General features: G+C 41.5%; 1 long non-coding RNA gene across 1 annotated transcript in view; it reads left to right on the forward strand.

Moving 5' to 3' along the window:
- The window catches only part of LOC126941189 (uncharacterized), a 74,347-nt gene that overhangs the window by 41,627 nt on the left and 10,752 nt on the right, over positions 1 to 21,968 (forward strand). Inside the window, exon 3 of the long non-coding RNA XR_007721129.1 lies at positions 17,983 to 18,107. This is a non-coding gene — a long non-coding RNA (uncharacterized LOC126941189). The remainder of the gene's footprint in view (positions 1 to 17,982; positions 18,108 to 21,968) is intronic.

The raw sequence follows: 21,968 nt of genomic DNA on the forward strand, positions 1-21,968 counted from the left end.
TTTAAATTACAGCCTAGTATACACAAATGCAAAGAAAATTTAACTCAGATAGGAACTTCACAAAATAATATTGCACTCCGGTATTTTCTATTCTATCTTATTTCAGTTTTCTTTAAAAATTCTCGTTATAATATACTAAATTGATTTCATTATCCACTAAAGGATGGTGGCCCACTGTGTGAAACTCATGGCTCTACATGGGTGCACAGATTCTTCTAGGAGCTTTTTCGTGTTTACAAGAAAAATAGTAATAATTTGCCTTTGTGAGTCCTAAAAGATATCCTAGAAGACTATAAAGCAGATAAAATTTAAAATTATAATTTATGTTAACAGCAGCGTATTCGGGTGCTGAAGACTTCAGTGTTATTGGAAGAGTGCTGGTCCAAAGGTTATGACTCAGAAATTTGCTTCCTGTCCATGAACAAATAAGTTATCTTCTCTGAGGTTAATTTTCTGCAGTGAGTAGATGCAGATCCCATGATCAGCTCACTCATTGGAGGGCTGTGATAAGGATTTGAATAGGATAATGGATGTGATTAGAGTTTGAAAATAGTGAAATGATACAAACAGTGAATTGTGACTCCGGCACGCTGGCTCATGCCTGTAATCCCAGCACTTTGGGAGGCCGAGGTAAGTGGATCATTTGAGGTCAGGAGTTCAAAACCAGCCTGGTCAATGTGGTGAAACCCCGTCTCTATTAAAAATATAAAAAAATTAGCCGGACATGGTGGCATGCACCTGTAATCCCAGCTACTCAGGAGACTGAGATAGGAGAATCATTCGAACCCAGGAGGACGAGGTTGCAGTGAGCTGAAATGGCACCATTGCACTCCAGTCTAGGCAACAAGAGTGAGACTCCGCCTCAATAAATAAATAAATAAATGAATAACAGTAAATTGTTACTTAAGTGTGTCTGCAGAAGCCTGCTTGTAGAGCACATTAGTCAAAAATAATAATAGTAATAGCCTGGACAGCAACATTCATTAGCTACTTACTATGTGCCAGACACTGTTCTAAGCTGTTTGTCTATATTAACTCGTTCAATCTTCTTCTTATAATAGCCCTATAAGGTAAGTACTGTTAATGCTAGCCCCTTTCTAAAAATGAGGGAAAAAAAGGCACAAGGTGACTTGATAATAAGCAGGTTGGCCAAAATTACATCTTTATCTCTAGTAAATGGCAGAATTAGCTTTGAACCCAGAGTGTCCAGTTCTTGTTCCTAAATAGTTAACCACTATACTACACTTTCTATTTAAGACTGAAATCAGAGTTTTTTATTAGTGTGTTTGAGCATTTATAAAGCTTTCTGTAGCATTAAGTACTTTTGCAAATTACATGCTTATTTGAGAATAATCAATGGAAAAAAATGTACATTTTTTAATACATTTTCAAGGAAACAAGAATGTGATCAGCAAGCCCCTGCAATGAAAGATCAGATATTAGCTTTGAAGACTGTAGACTGGCAGAGAGTTTTCGGAACGCGTATGTGTACGTGTAGGAGTGTGCATGTGTACACGCAGGTGTGCAGGCATTTACCCGCCGCAGCTTCAGAGAGAGATTGCCAGTTTCCTAGAGGCGCGATTGCTCAGGAACATGAATGAAAACCCTAAGACAGAACAGACCAGCGGTTTAGCTGCCAGAACGCAGTGGCTTGCCCTCCTGACCCCTTGCTGACATTAAACAGCCCTCGCCCTGGAATGCCGCTCCTGGCCTGGCATCCTGGGAGCGTGCGTCCCGCCTGCGGGGCAGAGATAAGCATAAACCTAGCCTCTGATTCTGAACACTAGCTAAGGCTCCCGACAGTTGACAAGATTGATGATTTTCAGCTGGTATGTCTCCGGAACTAAGGAGGCCCTAGCTTTAATTTATTGGTCAGATCAGTTTGGTTTAAGGGCCCCAGTAAACGAATGCAAATGACTTAAGGAACATTCTAACTCAAAGGCAAGCCATTAATCCACGTCTTTCAGACCAGAAGCTGAATCATCCGAAGGAGGTGCAGTGTGTGGAGACAGGGGTGCTTGTCTCCTCTGTTTCCTCCTTAGGAAGACTTCACTGTTGGAGACCTTTCTTCTGAGTGCTGCCCTGGGGTGCTGTCCAAAATCCATGCGTCTCATGAATTATGCCGCCAGATCTAGAAGGAGCCAGAGTCCTCTTTGGAACTAGGTGAACTGGGCTAATCAGAAACAGGCCCATCTCACCCACCAGCCAGTTTGCACCAGGGCCAGAGGAAAGCCGGGGCCTCTGGCTCCCACATCCCATGTGGCAACCGACCGTCGGGTTATGCTTGGCTTTGCAACCATCAGGAAAGGCCTCACGTCTGCCTAACTGCAAAACGATTTGGTTGGCTTATAAATTGCTGCCTCTATCATGTGCTTCCGAATTGAAAGGAACGGATGGTTTTAAAAGGTTTATGTTTCGTTATTAATGCAGAATGACTTCCTGCTGACAAATTTCGATTTTTACACAATTTCTTTGCTGATGCAGTATCTCTGCCACCCATGCTCCAGGGCAGCATGGAGCCACTTCAGAGCACGCCTTTTGTGACCCAGCACCTAGCAGGGTGTCCTTTTCTGAGTGCAAAAAGAGAATCCACTGACCTCATTTGCTTCCGTCCTGTGAACCTCTCTGTGGGTTTCAGAACGCCAGGGTCTGAACAGAGAAGCTTCAGAATACTTTCTCCGACTGGAGAACGTTTTTATTGTGGGAGGAAAAAATGTTGCCAGTCTCACTTCACAGACACCTGGAATTCATGAAGTCTGAGGACTTCTTTCATTTTACTTTCAACTAAAAGCTCCAGCATGAAACAGCAAAGGCTCACAGAGCTCAAGATCAGGAGGTGGCCCTGTGAGAGGGTATTCGGCCTGGATCCCTGGTGAAACTCCATCACTGAGCACGTCTGTGATAGCCCGTGTGGTCTGCTTTCTGTAGATAATACTCGGAGACTGTGCTGCAAACATTCTCAGATTATTCAAAGATGAACGAACAGTTCAAATGGGCAGGTTTCTGTGAGTGCTTCCCTCTCAACCCCTTCCTTTTTTCAGTATGTCTCCCTATTTTCTTCCTCTCAAGCGTATCTACTTCAGAAAACGTGGAAAGAAAAGAGCCTGGTGGGAAAAGTCGATCAAGTGACAATGACGTGCCCTTATGGAAAAATCTCTGGGGTAAGCAGACTTTGGGTTTTACTCTTAAGCGAAATGAGATGAGATTACTCTATCCCAGCAAGATTTAAGCATCTTATTTTTCTAAATGTTTGGTCATTTGTGTTAAAACAGAGGAAAATATGACATCTAACCTTTTTTTCCTGAGAAAATAATCACTGTCCTCCATGCTTTGCCAACAACAATCCTTTCTCCCCCCCATTTGTTGTAAGAGCTACAGTATCTGCAATTTGGTAAAACCACTACCCTCGCTGGGGTGTTTGATTTTGCCTTTTGCATTTGAGCTCTTGGTGTGTGCATGTATGTGCGTGTGTATATGTGTGGGTATGTATGTGTGTGTGTGAACGTGGGTGCATGTCTGTGTAGGTGTGTGCTGTCTGTGTATTTGTGTTAAGGTACGGACACTCTCCGAGATGTAAGAAAGCACTACAACTATTTTTAGGGGATGAGTTCTTCATTTTTATTCCCAAAGACCTTTTATAATTTTGTTTTTTTCAAGTTTGCATTAAAGAATAACATACTACTTTGTAACTTTTTGTAGATGTGTTCATTAGAAAGATCAGATCTCTTAGTACATGCCATTAACCAGTTTTCTCTTAAGTTAATCATCCACATTTAACTCTCTAAAGAATAGATTTACTTTAGTTGTGATTTTTCCAAAGGCTGTTTTTGCTTTGTCTGTCAAAAACGAATAGAAAGAAAAAAGGAAGGAGGAGATGAGAGAGAATCCTGCCCTTTTAGCATATAGAGTTCTGAAATAAAAGACTGAGCTGTACAGAAAAGCCGCCAACACCATCATTTGTTTTCTGTGGTTTCTGATGATTCTTTGTGGCGCAGTTTTCAAATGGAACATTTTCTTGCTATCACAGGAAAACAGCACACTCCAGGGTGGACTCTGATTTCTGTGGCTAAAATCACTATCTCCCATTTCCAGAAGCAGAAACACAAATGCGGTCTGATTTTCTTTTGGTTGAAAACTTAATGGAAGAAAAAAATAGAACATTTATGCATAGAAATAAACACACACACAAAGGAATACAGGAAAAACTGGGAAATCTGAATAAGATCAGTGGATTACATTAGTGTCAATTTCCTGGCTTTGATATTGTACCACAGTTTTACAAGATGTTATCACTGGGAGAAACTAGGTTAAAAAGTACATGAGATTCCTCTGTATTATTTATTGTAATTGCTTGTGAATCTACAATTATCTCAAAATAAAAAATTAATTTTTAAAAAAATTTGGAAAAATAACAAAAGGAAAACTAAATAGTACCTTAAAAATAAAAAATATTTAACTTTGTCTTTTGAAAATAGTGAAAAACACTTGAAAGAGATTGTGGCTTTTCTTGTTCATTCTCTTATAAATTATTGGCAACTTACCATAGTACCTAAAACATGAAAGGAAACAGGTATAGTGTACTTCAATTTGTAAGTTCAGAGGCTATTGTAGATGGATTAAACCAATAACCTAAATTATCCTGAGAATTATGAAGCCAAATTTTTACCTATTTTGTGATAATTTAGGTTGAAAACACATTATACTCTGACTGGCAACATCTAGGCAGAATTAAAACTTTGTAACTTTGGTTAGTAAAAACGATAGAATTAGATAAACCCATTATCTTTTATGGCTATAATAAAGACCTTTGCCAAAACAAAGAATATGAGTATGTTTGCTTTTCAGGGATGGAAAAAGGAGGATTCTAGGAATAGCCATTAATATTCCGAATGAAATGTGGGTTGAGATGAAAAGATAATACTTACCCTTTTAACAAACCATGTAGGCTATTACAGTGGATGAAGAGGTTTAAAAAAGCAAAATCTCTATCTATCATCTATTTATCTATTAACTCTTTTTTTTTTTTTCTTTTGAGACAGAGTTTTCCTCTTGTTGCCCAGGCTGGAGTGCCGTGGTGCGACCTTGGCTCACTGCAACCTCTGCCTCCCAGGTTCAAGCAATTCTCCTGCCTCAGCCTCCCAAGCAGCTGGGATTACAGGCGCTCGCCACCTTGCCCAGCTATTTTTTTTTTTTTTTTTAGTAGAGATGGGGTTTCACCAGGTTGACCAGGCTGATCTTGAACTCCTGACCTCAGGTGATTCACCCGCCTCCACCTCCCAAAGTGCTGGGGATTATGGGCATAAGCTACCGCACCCAGCCTGCTTTAGATACTTTCTGACATACATTTATGTCGTTATAAAACTGAGAGACAGAGTATTTGTAGCAAAAATTTTAGAGACAGACTTCACAGAAAAGGAATAACTAAATCCCTTCTGAAAGATATCTTAGTACCTAACCACCTGTCAAAGCCTGTGAGATTTACTAAATCCCTGCTACAATGCAACAAAGCTCTACAACAACTGGAACTTGAGATTTGGTTTTGATACGTGATTTTGTCATGTTTGGAGAAAGTGATGATGTTGAAAGAAAAGTGTCTCCCCTTTAAAATATTTTCCTTAAGCGACTGCCTTGGAGCAGGAGATTAGGTCTCATTTCCATTCAATTCAAATTGAGCTTAAAATGTAATTCCAGGCCCTGGCAGCTACCGCAGGATGATATGCTCCGTCAGTGAGAAAAAAAACTTGGCACTTGAAACAGTTGAGGAGGCCGGGTGTGGTGACTTACGCTTGTAAATCCCAGCATTTTGGGAGACCGAGGCTGGAGGATTACCTGAGGCCAGGAGTTCAAGATGAGCCTGAGAAACATAGCCCAACCCTGTCTCTACAAGATATTTTAAAATTAGCTGGGTTTGTTGGCACACACCTGCAGTCCCAGCTACTCAGGAGGCTGAGGTGGGAGGACTGCTTGAGCCCAGGAGTTTGAGGCTGAAGCAAGCCATGACTGTGCAACTGCGTTCTAGCCTGGGCAACAGAGTGAGGCTCTGTCAAAAAACAAAAACAAACAAAACAGAGATCTTTGTGTTTCTTCTTTGCAAGAGTAGGATTAGCTCAGGCCACTGCGGTGGGGCTGAGCCCACAGATACGGATTATGTCAGCTTGGCCTCTAAGGTTGAGGAGTTAAAAGGAGATTGAGCAAGAGATTTACAGCTGGCTGCCAGAGGAACACTTCAGGTCACCGAAGCTTATGGAACTACTCGAGTCACAGTATGTGAAACACAAACAGCTGTCTGCCTTACTGAAGCCAAACCTGAGTGAAAACGCATGGCTGTGGAGTGCAGGGGCAGGAACTTACACACACACGCAAGGTGAAGGAGGGCCTGCAGGGTCTTATGAGCGGCCAGCCACTTCCCTGCTAGCTAAAAACTTCAAACACCCTTTTTCCTATTTCTGATACTGCTTGGGGAAAATAACCAGGTAGTTGGTCTGTGTCCAGGCTACTGGAATAACAGGATTACCATTTACTCGGCACCTGATTACCACATGCCAGCCATTTCATGGGGCTTATCTCAGTGTATGCTTACACAACCCATAGGCCATAGGTACTGCCACTATTTCCATTTCACAGATGAGTAAGCTAAGGCTTACAGAGGTTAAGGAACTCGCCTCAAGTCACATTCTTTGGAGTAATAGAACCAGTACTGAAATTCAAACAGCTGGCCTTAGCGCATGCGCTCACTACACTCACTACAGCGTACAGTGCTCTCTCTCTCTCTCTCTCTCTCTCTCTCTCTCTCTCTCTCTCTCTCTCTCTCTCTGTGGCAGCTGATGAGGCGGGAGCTGCTGGTGGAAATTCTTCATGGGTCTCTGGTGTTTCTGAATATCTGCATTTTGCTAAAAGAGGCACTAGCCATCTGCGTTCTGGGCTATATCTTCAAGAATGCTTATATAGCAAATAGTCTTGGAAGACAGAGATGACAGTACCTCTGAAGCAAAGGGCAGGCATGCCTACTGCCTAGTTTAAAAAGCCCGGGTTCCCTACATTCAAGTTTCCTCTACCACATCGTGACTGCTGTGTCTGCACATGTCTTCTGGCCCTCTTTACATTGTCCTGTGGGAACTGGGGAATGGAGAACCAACAGAAATGCAGATGCCTCAGCTACTGTATTGCTGCGAAAAATAAACCATCCTTTTGTCTCTCTCCCAGGAGTCTCATGTCTTCTACCAGCTTCCCCGGGATGTGGCCTGCTAACTTAGTTTGCATTTGTTCTATTTCATGACAGTAGGAGGGACTAGATTAGAAAAGGGGCTAAAATAGACCGGGCACGGTGGCTCACGCCTATAATCCCAAGACTTTAGGAGGCCGAGGTGAGCAGATCACTTGAGGTCAGGAGTTTGAGACCAGCCTGGCCAACATGGTGAAACCCTGTCTCTACTGAAAAATACAAATATTAGCCGGGCATGGTGGTGTGCAGGAATCCCAGCTATTTGGGAGGCTGAGGCAGGAGTATCACTTGAACCCAGAAGGCAGAGGCCGCAGTGAGCCAAGACAGCGCCACTGCAGGCCAGCCTGGGCAACAGAGTGAGACTCTGTCTCAAAAAAAAAAAATAAATAAAGGGCTAAAGGAAGGCAGAGAAGGGTTTAGCGCAGTGCAGTGAATCTCCTGGGCTTATGAACCAAACCACTTGTCTACCCAGTTGTTTTTCGTTGAATGTTAGCGTGGAGACTGGGGTGCTCCATTCAGATGTTACCTTCAGAGCTGGGACACTCGTTTCCAAGCTGCTGGAAGCATTGGCAGTCAACATTCTCATCTGAGTCCTTCTCCGTGAATTATCTTAGGCTACCTTGCCCAAGGATGGCCTCCTTCTATGAGTCTACGGGACAGGGCAGTGGGTGGGTTGGGGGAAGTGAGGGAGTACAGAATGTTCTGCCCTTGCTTCAAAGCAGGACAGTTCTGATCTTAGCTCCAGAGCTTCCTTTGGGAGAGGTTCAGTTTTCTGCCTTGTTTTTTGTGCATTGTGCAGACATCACAGTTCAGCAACTTCCTCTGCTAAAATGTACTCCCTTCACTCACAGCACTGACTTAGAGGGGCCTCCGAAAGAAATTTCCAGTGCGCAGTCTCAGTGCACAAATCTTGGAGAATGTTTCCCAGGGAAGTGACCGAAGACAGATCTCTTATAAATCATGATAAAAAAGTGCTTCCCAAGATATTGTGTGCTTTTAGTCACCATTTTTTGGTATCCATAGGCTTAAATAAGCCATTCTAATATTACCTAGAAGCTTGACAAAATAATGTAGTTAACTCAAATTCTGATAGTTGCATTAAAGAAATTATGTTTTTTAAGCATTAAAATTTTGATAATTTTGTAGTATATTCACCAAATTGCTATTTCTGACACACTATTATACTCATAAGTAAAAAATAATAGAAAGATCTTTAACTTATTATAAAATGCCCTGATGGAAATTTTGGTATAATTGAATTTCTGTTTTCACTTGAGATACAAATACTTTGAATGTTTCATATATTATGTAAATGAAACAGTGGGAAGCAAGTCACACCATTTAATGTGTCCGGGAAAACTGGAATACCCTCCTTTCCTACAGAGGAGGGCAAAAAGACCGTAAACCTTGTTGGAATGGAAAAGTCGGAGCTTTGCACAACCTCTGAAGTATAGATTTGGAGGGGGAAAGTGGTAATGAATACACTGAAACAACTTCTTCTCTTTGGAATTGACAAGAATAGACCAGTAAGAGCAAGGACAAGATAACAGGGCAAGTAGGTCAGTACCAGGCTGATGTGATGTCAGTAACATTAAGGAACCCAACCTTTTGTTAAATGATGTCATCAGCTTTTTTTTTTTTTTTTTGAGACAGAGTCTCACTTTATCGTCCAGGCTGAAGTGCAGTGCTACTATCTTGGATCACTGCAACTTCCACCTCCCAGGTTCGAGGGTTTCTCATGCCTCAGCCTCCCAAGTAGCTGTGATTACAGGTGTGCACCACCACACCCGGCTAATTTTTGCATTTTTACTAGAGACGGGGTTTCACCATGTTGGCCAGGGTGGTCTCAAACTCCTGACCTCAAGTGATCTGCCCACCTAGGCCTCTCAAAGTGCTGGGATTACAGGCGTGAGCCACTGTGCCCAGCCAAATGATGTCATCAGCTTTATTCTACCTGCTCGAGGTTGTACAAATACCACATCTAAATCATGACTTTCCAAGGGCTAAGGGGTTAGCGTAGTTATTGGTTGTTTCTGATTCCAAAACTAAGTGTGGAAATAAGACCTCCCCAACTCCTGCAGTTACAAGCTTTGTCCCATTTGATACACAAATCAGACGTTTTTCATGCTGGGAGTAGTTTAATTTTCAAACTCTGCTGCAGGGGAGACTCTTTCTTCATTATATAAAGGTAAAAGCAGCACTGAACTATTTTAAAGTTTTATTTTTTTAAAAAAAGTTTTATATGAAACATGAACATTTCTCATGAATAAATGCATTATATTTACAAGTTTCATTCTTGTCATGCAACAAGTTGAACCAGTTACTTTTAATCAAAATAATGTTATGCAAGATTTTATAGTCCAGTACTCAACTCAGTTATGTAAATAGACAAGGCAAGCTAAATGCTTTGTAGTCTGCTAAACATTTCGCTTGGTTTGAATGGATCTCTCACATAAGGCACAATCTTTAAAATGAAAAAGGAAGTCCTAGCGATAACAAATATACAAACAAAAAGGAGTGTTAGTTTAAATCCTTGTTTAGCTTATCCGAAGTTGCATACAATAAACAGAGTTGCATTGTGTTCCAAACAACTCATATATTGCTTCATAATCCTGGTATCTTATTATTCTAGACTTCAGACCAAAAATGAGGTAACAGATTGAGCAAGTTTCTGTTTCATCCATAGAGATACTTAAGGTGACACTATAAAGAAATTTAGGGCTGGGCACAGTGGCTCACACCTGCAATCCCCGCACTTTGGGAAGCTGAGACGGGATGTAGCTTAAGGCCAGGAGTCTGAGATCATCTTAGCCAACATGGCGAAAACCTGTCTCTACTAAAAATGCAAAAAGTAGCCATGTGTGGTGGCATGATCCTGTAATCCCAGCTACTTGGGAAGCTGAGGCATGAGAATCACTTGAACCCAGGAGGCAACGGCTGCAGTGAGCTGAGATCACTCCACTGCACTCCAGCCTGGGTGACAGAGCAAGACTCTGTCTCAAAAAAAAAAAAGAAAAGAAAGGAATTTTGTTCTACAAAGGTGACGTTACAAAGAATACATAATTTTAAGGGAATCATCTTCCCCATGGGTATGAATAGTTTTAAATTTTTGGAATTAGAGATATACAGATTCCTTTTAAATTGTTATCTAAAATCATTATTGCTCAATAATTTTCTAGCAGGGGAAACAGACACAAAGTTTAACCAATTGAAATTTGGGTGGTAAAAATGCAGACAAGGGGTTATCTCGAGATCAGCATTCAACTCAAAGGCAGTCCAGTCCAGTGCCTTTTGTGTGTGTTTGTGTGTGTGAGTGTGCATGCATGTGGGTAAATGATCAAAGACTCTTAATGAGACCTAAGATTTCAAAGTTCTCCTAAGCAAGCAAATGTACATGAAGTGCCTAATGCAATGTCTGGAATACGGAAAGTCCTCAATGTATGTCAGTCTATGACTCTGCATGGATGGAAATATTGGCTGTATGTCTGGATACCTCAGATAGATTTACTCAAATCAGGCTTGCATTGCAGCTATAGAAAATTCCAAGCAGTTTTTTTATACCTACCTGATTGCTCTTCTAGTCAATACCCCTTACTGACAAACGCTTCAGAAGCCACTCTTTCTGACAGTTCTGGGCTCGCTCAGGGATCACCTGGGGGTCTTAAAAGCTGGGCGGAATCTCCTCAAAGCTAAACCATTGAAAACAATGTAGGAAAACATGGAGGAGAATGGGTATGAGCTTCTTCCACGTGGGCGAAACAAGACAGTCAAGACGGGCACGAATCAAGTTTTAAAATCGGGTCTACCAGATTTCGATGTCTTTATGACACATTCTATTACTCAACTTTGGAAAAGAATATCTTGAGTCGTGTGAATAAGCCTAGTACTTGCATTTTGAATGGGTCCTTCCTTTGGTGTTTACAGTTAAGAAACAATGGAGATACCAAACAAGATAAGACTAAGCCACAGAGATATCTGAAAAACTGCCATCAATCAAACCTCTTTGTGAAGCCGGTTAGTGCAGCTTCCATTGTTCTAAGCAGCAGGCAAAAGGAACAAATAAAATCCAGCTGTTTCTTCACTGTGGCACCAGGTGAGTCCCAGTATCAATACTTCCTTCATTGTGGATTAAGGGGAAAGTGGCCTTCATTTCCTTTCCCATTCCACTTTGAAACCTCAGATTTCTTTCTTTCTACCAGTGATACCGGTTGGTGAGTCACAGCCACCTGGGCTCCAGTTCTGGCATTGCTTGCAATGTAATCATGAGAACCTGATAGATAGTGTTAATAGCAGAGTGAATCAGGGATCAGGAAAAAATACTTTTAGATTGCTTACCTTTGGAGGGCTTTGCTGTGTTTAAAGAAAGTCAGTTTTTGACACTCAAATTTAATTTGCTATCCTATACAGCAGCCTTTTCACATGATAATTTTTTTTCACCAAATAAAGGAATTTAGTGCACTATAAATTTCCTGAATGGTGGGATGTTGATAAAAGTAAAGCTGTGAATTGGGGGGTCATGTGAACCAGATTTTAATTGCATTTGTGCCACTTGGTGTTAGACCCTTTCTCTACTCATATTAACTCTACCTCCGTTGTTCATAGTTTCCTTACTTCAAATTAAAATTAGAATACATTGGTCTCTAGAACTGTATGATTTTTGTGAACTTTAGAAAAGCATCTTTTGGGATGGATTGCTAGATTTAGAAATGCTTTTTGCATTTATTAACATCCATAACCCAGGAAACGAAAATGATAAGAAAAATATTTTGGTAAGACAGAAAATCTGTTTTCATTTCTCCTTTTTGATATTTGTAATTGGTCGGAGCAGAAAGTTCTTGTGTGTTCTTGTGTGGGCATATATGTGCTAATGAATTTGAGATGAGGAGCCAATGTCTTTAAGAAAACTCTCCCTTATGATGTTTTGCATACATGTGTATTCTCTTTCCCTCTAGATTCAACTTTGAATAAACACTGTGCTCTCAGCCAAGGAAGAGTAAATCTAGCATTAGTCATGACTGTCTTGTTTCACCCACGTGGAAGAAGCTCACTCCATTCTTCTCCATGTTTCCCTATATTGTTTTCAATCTTTTACCTTTGAGAGATTCTTCCCAGCTTCTAGAACTCCCAAGTGATCCCTGAGCGTAGCCCAGAACTCCCAGAAAGAGTATTTCTCCAACAGGTTTCCAAAGTATTTGTTGGTATGGGGTATTGACTACAAGAGCAATCAATAACTGTGCTGGGAGTTTTCTGTAGCTGCAATGCAAGCCTGACTGTAATAAATCCATCCAAGGCACCCAGACGGGCAATATTTTCATCTATGTGCTGAGGCCTTTGCATACTCTGGACAATGTAGGTTAGGCACTTCATGTACCTTTCTTTGCTTAGTCTTCATTAACAGCTTGGTGAATTAGGCAATAATATCGTAGTCTCCACTTTGTTGAGAGTTTAGGTAACTTGCTCAAGACCACACAAACATTTGCCCCTGGTTCCAAATACTGCAGTCTTAACTATTTAAAACATTGTTGGCCAGGCAAGGTGGCTCATGCCTGTAATCCCAGCATTTTGGGAGGCTGAGGCGGGTGGATCACCTGAGGTCAGGAGTTTGAGACCAGCCTGGTCAACAGGGTGAAACCCCATTTCTACTAAAAAGACAAAAATTAACTGGGCGTGGTGGTGTACACCTGTAATCCCAGCTGCTCGGGAGACTGAGGTGGGAGAATTGCTTGAACCCAGGAGGCAGAGGTTGCAGTGAGCCAAGATCGTGCCACTGCACTCCAGGCTGGGTGACAGAACGAGACTCCATCTCAAAAAAAAAAAAAAAATTGTCATCTGTACTGACAGCCCAATGCCCTGATAGATGACTAATTAAGAGTATTTTAACCCCTTTCACCTAAGAAGAAAGATTTGAATTCTTCTCCTGACGTGCTTATGTCACATGTTTTCCAGAAAATCCCTCCAAAACCCCCCAAGGTGAACCTCACGTCAACCAAAACCAAGACATGAGCCAGAGCCTAAACAGAGGAAAGAAAACAGAAGAGAGGATTCTAGTGATGTATCTGGTCATCATTCCAAGCAACCAAGCTGAACTTTTGCATTGACAAACAATTTTTCCAGAGCATTTTAAAATTTACAGGTTGGTTTGCAACAAAGCTTTTCAAAAAGAAGTATTTATGATGGTAAATCGTTAAAAGAAATGTGTTCTAGACCAAGAAAGGCAAAGCTTTCATGTCTTGTTTAGTCTCTAGCATGCTTGTTTGCAAAACACAAGCTCCAGTCTGCATGTTTCCGCAGTCAACTGACTGTCTTAGAGAATATCTCAAAATCAGTCTGTCCCCGTGCTTGCTTATGATTCCGCGGTAATCCTCTGTTTGTAGTCACAAGTTGTCAGGAGAACATCATGTAAGGCATGGTATGAAGACTTAAGAAATCTTGAAATCAGAAACCTCAGTTTTCTTTCTCTTGAAGTGTTTCTAAGGGAAGAAAAAGGAGAAAGGAAATTAGCATCTACTGTTACCTCATTTAATTCCTTCAACAATCTTAAGGGTATTATTGTCTCCATTCCTCAAGAAAAGAAACCAAGGCTCAGAGAAAAGGACTCACCCGCCCTGTGACCAATGACTGGGGGTCCCGGGTCAGAACCCAGAATTCTGACTCGCACCCAGTGTTGGCTCCCCTGTGTCCCAGGGATGGGCAGGACAAGAACATCTTCTTTAAAACTTTCTGTTTGTTGGGCACCTCCAAAAACCCTTATAAATTATTGCTTAAGTTATTTTGACAGAATAATTTCACTAAGTCCATTGAAAATTAAAATTTTGGAATCTCTGTTATATGGCTAGATCGATACTATACTACCCAAGTCCCTGGAAAAAATGAAATTATAAGTTTTGACTACATGGCAGAGCTTTGGTGCCTCATACACTTGCATTAAATGCAGTATCCTATAAAATAATAGAATATGTATTTGTGAGAGTAAAAATGTGTGCATGCAGCAGTCCATAAGAGAATTAGATCCAGAAACTGTAATTTGAAAGAGTTCTAAACTCTTAGAACAAATTGATTTAAATTTGAACAATACTTACTAAATATGAATTGATGGAAAGTGAATATTTATAACCCCCTTTTGTGAATTTCAGTAAGCTGACATTTGTTAGCTCCTGACGCAGTAGCTTTTCTGAGTCAAGAGCTAAAGGTCCCTTGAATTACCTGACAGTTAATCATACATAGATGTGAAGTCAAACGTCATATTCCACTAAGTCTAATCTGCACTTGCAGGAACGGTGGACAATTTTGCCTGAACATTTGACAGATTTGGAATGTCTCTTGCCATAGACATTTAGCATGAACCAGCTTCATTGTCCTAGTATCTGTCACACAGAAATGGTCCCTTGCTCGGCTTCTAATGGATTTACTGCAAAGGCTGTGAGGAATGAGTCACACTCAGGGACACGATGACAGAGGAACAGCTTCTACAACACAATCTTCTGTAATAGAGAAAGCTGTGCCTCTCCCCAGGGACCTGCCTATAAAGTTGGTCTCCTTTCCACTAAGGAGGCATTTCTGAGAGCCCCACATAGATTAAGGACAACTTCTCTAGGTAACTACTAAAAATTAGGGCCAACAAACGAAATCTTTGGGATATGAAATATTAATGTGATGAGAATTACCATAATAAGAAACAATTGAGTATACACTGTATTACATAAGTGATGCTTAAAAAAAATAACACTGAGTTTCGGGCCTTTTTTCCTTCCTTGGAAAATGCCTTGAAATCTTTTCCATCAATACAGTCTAACTGTACAGGTTATGGGTGACAAATAGTTTCAAGGCAAATTGCAACTTAGTTGGTCAGACTGTTTCAGTAGAAGAAAAAATGACAATTTGAAAGAGTTCTGGAAGGGCTAACGCTAAACAGTTCCATCTTGACCTCAAACCAATGCAGTCTGCAAACAAGTCAGTATGTGAACCCAAAGGAAGAAGTGCACCCCAGCCTAAGAAAGGGACAACTTTTCCTTCTCTGGAATCAAAATGCTCCATGAAATTAAGTCATTGATTAAACGTTGGGGAGGCAAAGACTGCTGAAATGTCAGTTAAGATTCTTTAGGCTGCAAATCTGATTCACCGTGGCTTCAATGGTAAGAAATGGTATCTGCCCAGCTGGAAGTCCAGGGTGGAATGGCTTCAAGGTTGGCTCCATCCAGGGACTGTCTCTCAATTTTCTGTTTATAGGCTGGCTTCACTCAAGGGGGTAAAAATAAGTATGGTCATTCCAGGCCTCATATCCATTTACACAACATCCTGGGGAAGAGGTTTCTGGAACCTCTAGTACTAATCCATATACCATGGGAATGACAGGTACTGATTGGCTTCAACCTGAATTCCTTAAATTAATCTTTGTGGAAAGGAGGCTGGGATGACCTTGATTGAGTTAAATAGTCAGGGCTCCACCTGTGGAGTGGAGGATGAGATCAGTTTCCCACCACCCACATCCTACACAATGGGTGAGGGATGGAAGGAATGCTGGAGACTATCCCATGACCACCGATATTCACGAAGTCTTGGTCTTCTGTGTTTCACAATAAACTCTTAAGAACATTGCGAATATTTTATGTGTGTGAAGGTTTTTCAGAGAAATTTATTGTAGGGAAAACAAAAAGATCAGTAAGTTTAAGCTTTCAGGGTAACTAAGAACAAGTACTCTCTGCTCCCCTGCATTACACTTTTATTCTTGTGCTGTGACAGCAGACCGTCCTCCCCTATTGGCCACTCCCTGTGCCCCTGCTAGTCCTCTGGGCGGTCTGTCATTCCCACTGTGGCCACTGTTGAAGTGACTTGCTTCCTACAGGCACTGACCAGCTTTGAGCAGGTGGCACCTGCCAGCCCCTTTGCTGCGGGCCGCTCCCTGTGCTTCTGGCTTCCTGCCGTAGGGTTCACTATGGATGCCTAAGGAAACCTGCCAGGCAGTGTAGGAAAGTTCACACCTACAGAACTATGCATACCCATGTCCTCCAGCACATCTCAAGAAGCTGCTCAGAAGGTGCAAGGGTGGAGCCCCAGAGCCATCTTGTATCAGCTTCCCTTCCTTTCTTCTTCCACTCCCTCTGCCCTTCATCGCAGTCCCTCCTTTACCAAATAAATGCCTGCCTCCAGGGTTGGAATCAGACTGTGCTTTCAGGGATGCTCTGGACGGCATTACCTCTTAGGTAACATTTGTGTAGCATACGTCTACAGCGGCGAATGTAAATGTTACCTTGCAAACACATACATGAGCCAGCTCCCAAACTTCTGAAGACTAAAGCAAATTCAAGTCTTGAATTCTGTGCAAAAAGCCAGATTCCCTATTAATTGGAGTGTCCTGTGTAACACCCTTCTCTCTCCACATCCCATCACCTTTCTCCCTAGACAGTAGCTGTCTCATCATTTTTATCATGTCTGGCCCACGAGTTACCTATATATGTACATTCTCAGAGGGTTAAAGTGGCTCAAAAGAAGTTTAAAGTGAAGGTGGAGGCCGGATACAGTGGCTCATGTCTGTAATCCCGGCACTTTGGGAGGCAGAGGAGGGCAGGTCACTTGAGGTCAGGAGTTCAAGACCAGCCTGGTCAACATGGTGAAACGCCATCTCTACTAAAAATACAAAAATTCTCCAGGCGTTGTGGCAGGTGCCTATAATCCCAGCTACTTGGGAGGCTGAGGCAGGAGAATCGCTTGAACCCAGAAGGCAGAGGTTGCAGTGAGCCAAGACCACACCATTGTACCCCAGCCTGGGTAACAACAGCAAAACTCATCTCAATAAATAAATAAATAAAGTGAAGGTAAAGATGAAGCTACACTGGAGGAACAACCAAAAGTGAAGGAACTAGAGAGACAAGCATCCCCTATTCCCTTCTTCCCTAAATCACTGTGTGTTTACGTTACCTTTCCTAGGCCAGTGCCTCTGCCTGGAAGTCCCCAGGCAGCCTGGATTCCACACCACGGTAGTAGCACTGAAAGTTACTAATGCTCCCTAGGCCTGGGTCTCCTGATCTTTGAAATGGAGAGAACAATAACAGTAACAGTAACAGCTACCTCATGAGTTACTAGGATTGACAGATATATAATAGCTAATATCTATCATGTTAGGCATAGTCCTAAGTGCTGCTCATACATTGTCTAGTTCCTTCCTCATAAGTATCTTATTTACCTCTAAATGGGATACTGTTATTATCCCATCAAACATATGGCAAAATTGACATTTAGAGAAGTGAGCTAACTTACCCAACTACACCCAGCTATTAATAGTAAATGTGGGCCAGGTGTGGTGGCTCATGCCTATAATCCCAACACTTTGGGAGGTCGAGGCGGGTGGATCACCTGAGGTCAGGAGTTCAAGACCAGCCCGACCAACATAGCGAAACCCTGTCTCTACTAAAAATACAAAATTAGCCGGGTGTGGTGGCAGGTGCCTGTAATCCCAGCTACTTGGGACGCTGAGGCAGGAGAATCGCTTGAACCCGGGAGACAGAGGTTGCAGTGAGCCAAGATCATGCCACCGCACTCCAGGTTGAGCAATAGAATAAGATTCTGTCTCAAAAAAAAAAAAAAATTAAATGTACAGCTGGGTATGAACTCTGGAAGTCTGCATCTCAGGTCTGTCCTAATATCAGTGTATTCCTATCATGAAACTATATTCATTATATTTGTAGCAGAGTATGTGATGCACAGTACTTGCTAAGTCAATGTTTATTAATTTATCTTTTTCATAACTTTATCTTATTCCTTAGAATTCAACCCTGTCAACAAGACGGAGGGTCTCCCAAATGCTGCAATCTGCTCCGTGCTCTGTGCTGCTCTGCTGGGCTGTCACAACTGCTCCCTGTGCGTTTCTGCAGGCGAGGTCTTCTCCCAGGTAATTGCTAGTTTACTTGTCTCTCCCACTAGCCTGTAAGTCTACTGAGAACTTATTAAGAACGGCGTCTCTCTCAGCTCTGTGCCCTAAGTGCCTAACACATTTTAGGGATTCCATAGAAACCTGGCAAACAAACGAGAGGACATGTGAATGTCTCCCTTTGATCTTTCCCCTGGAGCGAGCAGTTTTCCCCACATTTCTCCCTGAAGCGAGGCTTCTGTCTGAGCATCGGCCTGCTGTCATCTCCTAGAGATCAATGGTGATTTTAGAGATAATAAAGATAATAGAGATCTGGGATAGTATTTTTTTCTAACCAACTACAAACAAACTCAACATTTTACTAGCAAAGCTCTGCATGTTTTTTGTTGTTGTTAAAGAACCACACCATTTTAATGATTTTTCAAATAATGTTAAGGAAAACAAAATAGGTCTCTTTAAATGTTTTATCTAAAATCAATCAATTTCTGAAAGTTCACCATCTTCATCCATGCTACAATGTCATCAGGATATTGGTTTTATTGTGTGTTTTGCGGTTTCTGGTTATAACCCTCCCATGTTCTAGTGGTCTATTTTTACAATGTATCTTAGAAAAAGAGGGAGAACTGTATGTTTCTAGCAGGCAGAGTTGAATAGTGTCATATTCCCTAAAAATTTTTCCTTCTGTTGAAACAATTCTGAGGTATGTGCTATTAGATAGATTTATTATTAGCTCAACTGTTAGTCATTTGGATGCATGACACCCTTGAGCTTAGTGGGAGTGGGGATGGTCAAAAATGACTCAGAATGAATTTGGATGCAGCCACTCACAAGCCAGGTCTCAAGAGCACTGTTGCCTGCTCTCAGTCTGCCAGCCTGAACCACATCACCTCAGTCATCCCTGAACTCTGGGATCCCTGTCCTACTCAGTGGCATGCAAAGTCAGCTGCCCAGATCCCAGCAGGAATGCAACAAAGAAAATATTAGAACTTCTATTTATGGTTATTTTAATACTTCATCAAAGAACAAAATTTCAGCAAACTGAGTTTTAAAGATCAAATTGGCTTTTGTCAGTGATTCATGAACTGGGCAGCATTCGGTCTACAGAATAGGCAGGCACTTTGCTAGGTGTGGCATAGCAGTCATTTTTTGTATGCTTGTTTGAACAGAAACAAGGAGACAGCAAGTACAAAAAGCAGAATGGTTAACGTCAGGTTACGTTTCTTGAATAAGTTAAAGCAGAGGGGACTCCATCATAAAATGAGTGAGTCCATTTTGGACTGGTTTGTTGGGGCCTAATGCAGGAACTCAGTCCAAATCGATGGCTGTATTAGGCTGTTTTCTGTTGCTTATAACACAATAGCCAAAACTGGATACTTTGTGTAAAAAAAGGAACTTGCTTCCTACAGTTATGGAGGCTGAGAAGTCCAAGGTCAAGAGGCTGCATCTGGTGACAGTCTTCTTGCTGGTGGGGTCTCTTTGCAAAGTCCCCAGGTGGTGCAGGGTATCACATGACATGGAGCTGAGCATGGTGCTGGCTCAGGTCTCCCTTCCCCTTCTTATAAAGCCACCACTTCTCTCCCTGTGATAACCCATTAATCCGTGAATAAATTAATCCCTTCTGGAAGGAAGAGCTCTTATGATATAGTCACCACTTAAATGCCCCATGTTTCTTTTCTTTTTCTTTTTTCTTTTTCTTTTTTTTTTTGTTTTGTTTTTTGTAGAGATAGAGTCTTGCCACATTGCCCAGGCTGGTCTCAAACTCCTGGGCTCAAGCAATCCTCCTGCCTCAGCTTCCCAAAGTGCTGGGATTATAGGCATGGACCACTGCAACTGACCCCATGTTTCAATACTACCACATTGGGGAATAAGTTTCATGAAATATAGGGGACACATTCAAACCATAGCAATGACCTTTCATACATTTTATTTAACAACTTTTTTTTTTTTTGAGATCAATCTTGTTCTCTCTCCCAGGATGGAGTGCAGTGGCCGGATCTCGGCTCCCTGCAACCTCCGCCTCCCAGGTTCAAGCGATTCTCCTGACTCAGCCTCCCAAGTAGCTGGGATTACAGGCGCCTGCCACCACAGTCGGCTAATTTTTGCATTTTTAGTAGAGACGGGGTTTCTCCACGTTGGCCAGACTGGTCTCGAACTCCTGACCTCAGATGATCCACCCACCTTGGCCTCCCGAAGTGCTGGAATCACAGGCGTGAGCCACCACACCAGGCCTAACAACTTTTAAAGTTCTATTTTTGTGTATATTTTTAAATATACACAATATATTCAGAGGGTAATATATATTTATCGCTTATAAATGAATATACATGCATTAGAGATTCTCAAAACATTTCTATAAGTAGGGTACATCCCTAATAGAAGAAAAAAGCAGGTTTCAAGCAATAAAGAATATATGAAAAGCTAGAGGTCAACCAGAGAACCCAGTGCATTTTATTGGTTAGGTGTGATGTGTGTAATTTTTTCGCCACAGGCTCAGGCAGTGTGAGACATTTGCAAGTGGAACAGCAGGAGATGGTGGGGCTCAAGTGACTAGGGGAGCAGGGACTGGGCACTTTGAGAAGTAAGAAGACTACCTAGGCAAGGCAACTGGGAATCCACCCAAGTTAGTCTTTCTGAAAGATAATTCTGCTTCAATTTAATTTCCTTTGAAAAATGAAGAAAGGTTTTCTTGGAAAATCACAGCAGATTATCTATGGAATTAGTAAATCTCTATCTTGAGTCCTATCTCTTTAAGTAAATTCCGAAGTGGTTTAAATTCCCAAGCTTAATCTTTCAAGAAAATCTCCTGTATTGTCATCACACTGCAGAATGTGTCTGTAAGGGGAAGAAATGAACTTGAAAAACAAATCCTTTTGTAACAATAATCTTGAAACTCTTTATCTGTATTTGATGCCAGGGAGAGAGGGGGTGACTGCTTCCCAGGAACTCTAGGGAGATGAGAACTCACAGGTTGTTTTCAGGTTCGTTTCTGCTGACCGTACATGAAGACCTAGCTCTCTAATCCTGCCTGTGTGGGGGTGGGGGAGGGAGGTGTGCTGCAGTGAACGAGATGAAGTGAACTGGATCAGAATGTCACTGGATAGATTGGCTTCCCATTTTCTTTAGAAATAATCATTTGGAAAGCTAGTTAATTGATGTATCAAATATTTTCCCCCGAGACTCAGACTCTCAGCCACTTATGTATTTCCTTCCTTTTATGCAATCACTTACCTTGCCTGAAATTCTATGACCTAAGGCAAAATTATTGAATAATAATTACTTACTCGATCCTTAGTTTTCAGATAAAATAAGAAAACCTGAAGACAATTGTTTTCATTTAAGATTTCTGTTCGAAGTGGAAATTGTCTAGGTATATGAAACTAGGTTTGTTTATTATTTTAAAATTGCGTGGTTTATTTTTAAAGGATGGTTCAGTATCCCAAGGCCAGATATTTTGAACCTGGTTTCCTGTATTAAGCAGGAAGGAAATCTGCAGTTTAACCTCAAGTTATACAGCCTCAGAGGTTTAAATTGAAATCAGGACTAAAATAATACATATTATAAATGACAGAAACACCTCAATTGTCAGGGAATAAATCTCAGGGAAAGAGGAGAGAAACAGGGGGCCGAATCAACTGAAGAACAATTTCCTCCCAATCTGTTGGGCTATCAAAGCTATTTAACATGAAATGGCTAGGGACCTGATCATAATTAGAGCTATTTACTGCTAGGAAGCTTGCGTCATAGTTTAGGACATGAATAAATGAGTCTTGGTATAATACCATGCAAAGAAAAATTTTAAAACCCAGACAGCTTTTCCAGACAATTAAATTTACATTTTACGAATGGACAAAGAGGAAAATGTTAATACAGAAAAGGCCATGG

Source organism: Macaca thibetana, chromosome 18 (genome assembly GCF_024542745.1).
Source record: "Macaca thibetana thibetana isolate TM-01 chromosome 18, ASM2454274v1, whole genome shotgun sequence".
Lineage (NCBI taxonomy): Eukaryota > Metazoa > Chordata > Mammalia > Primates > Cercopithecidae > Macaca > Macaca thibetana.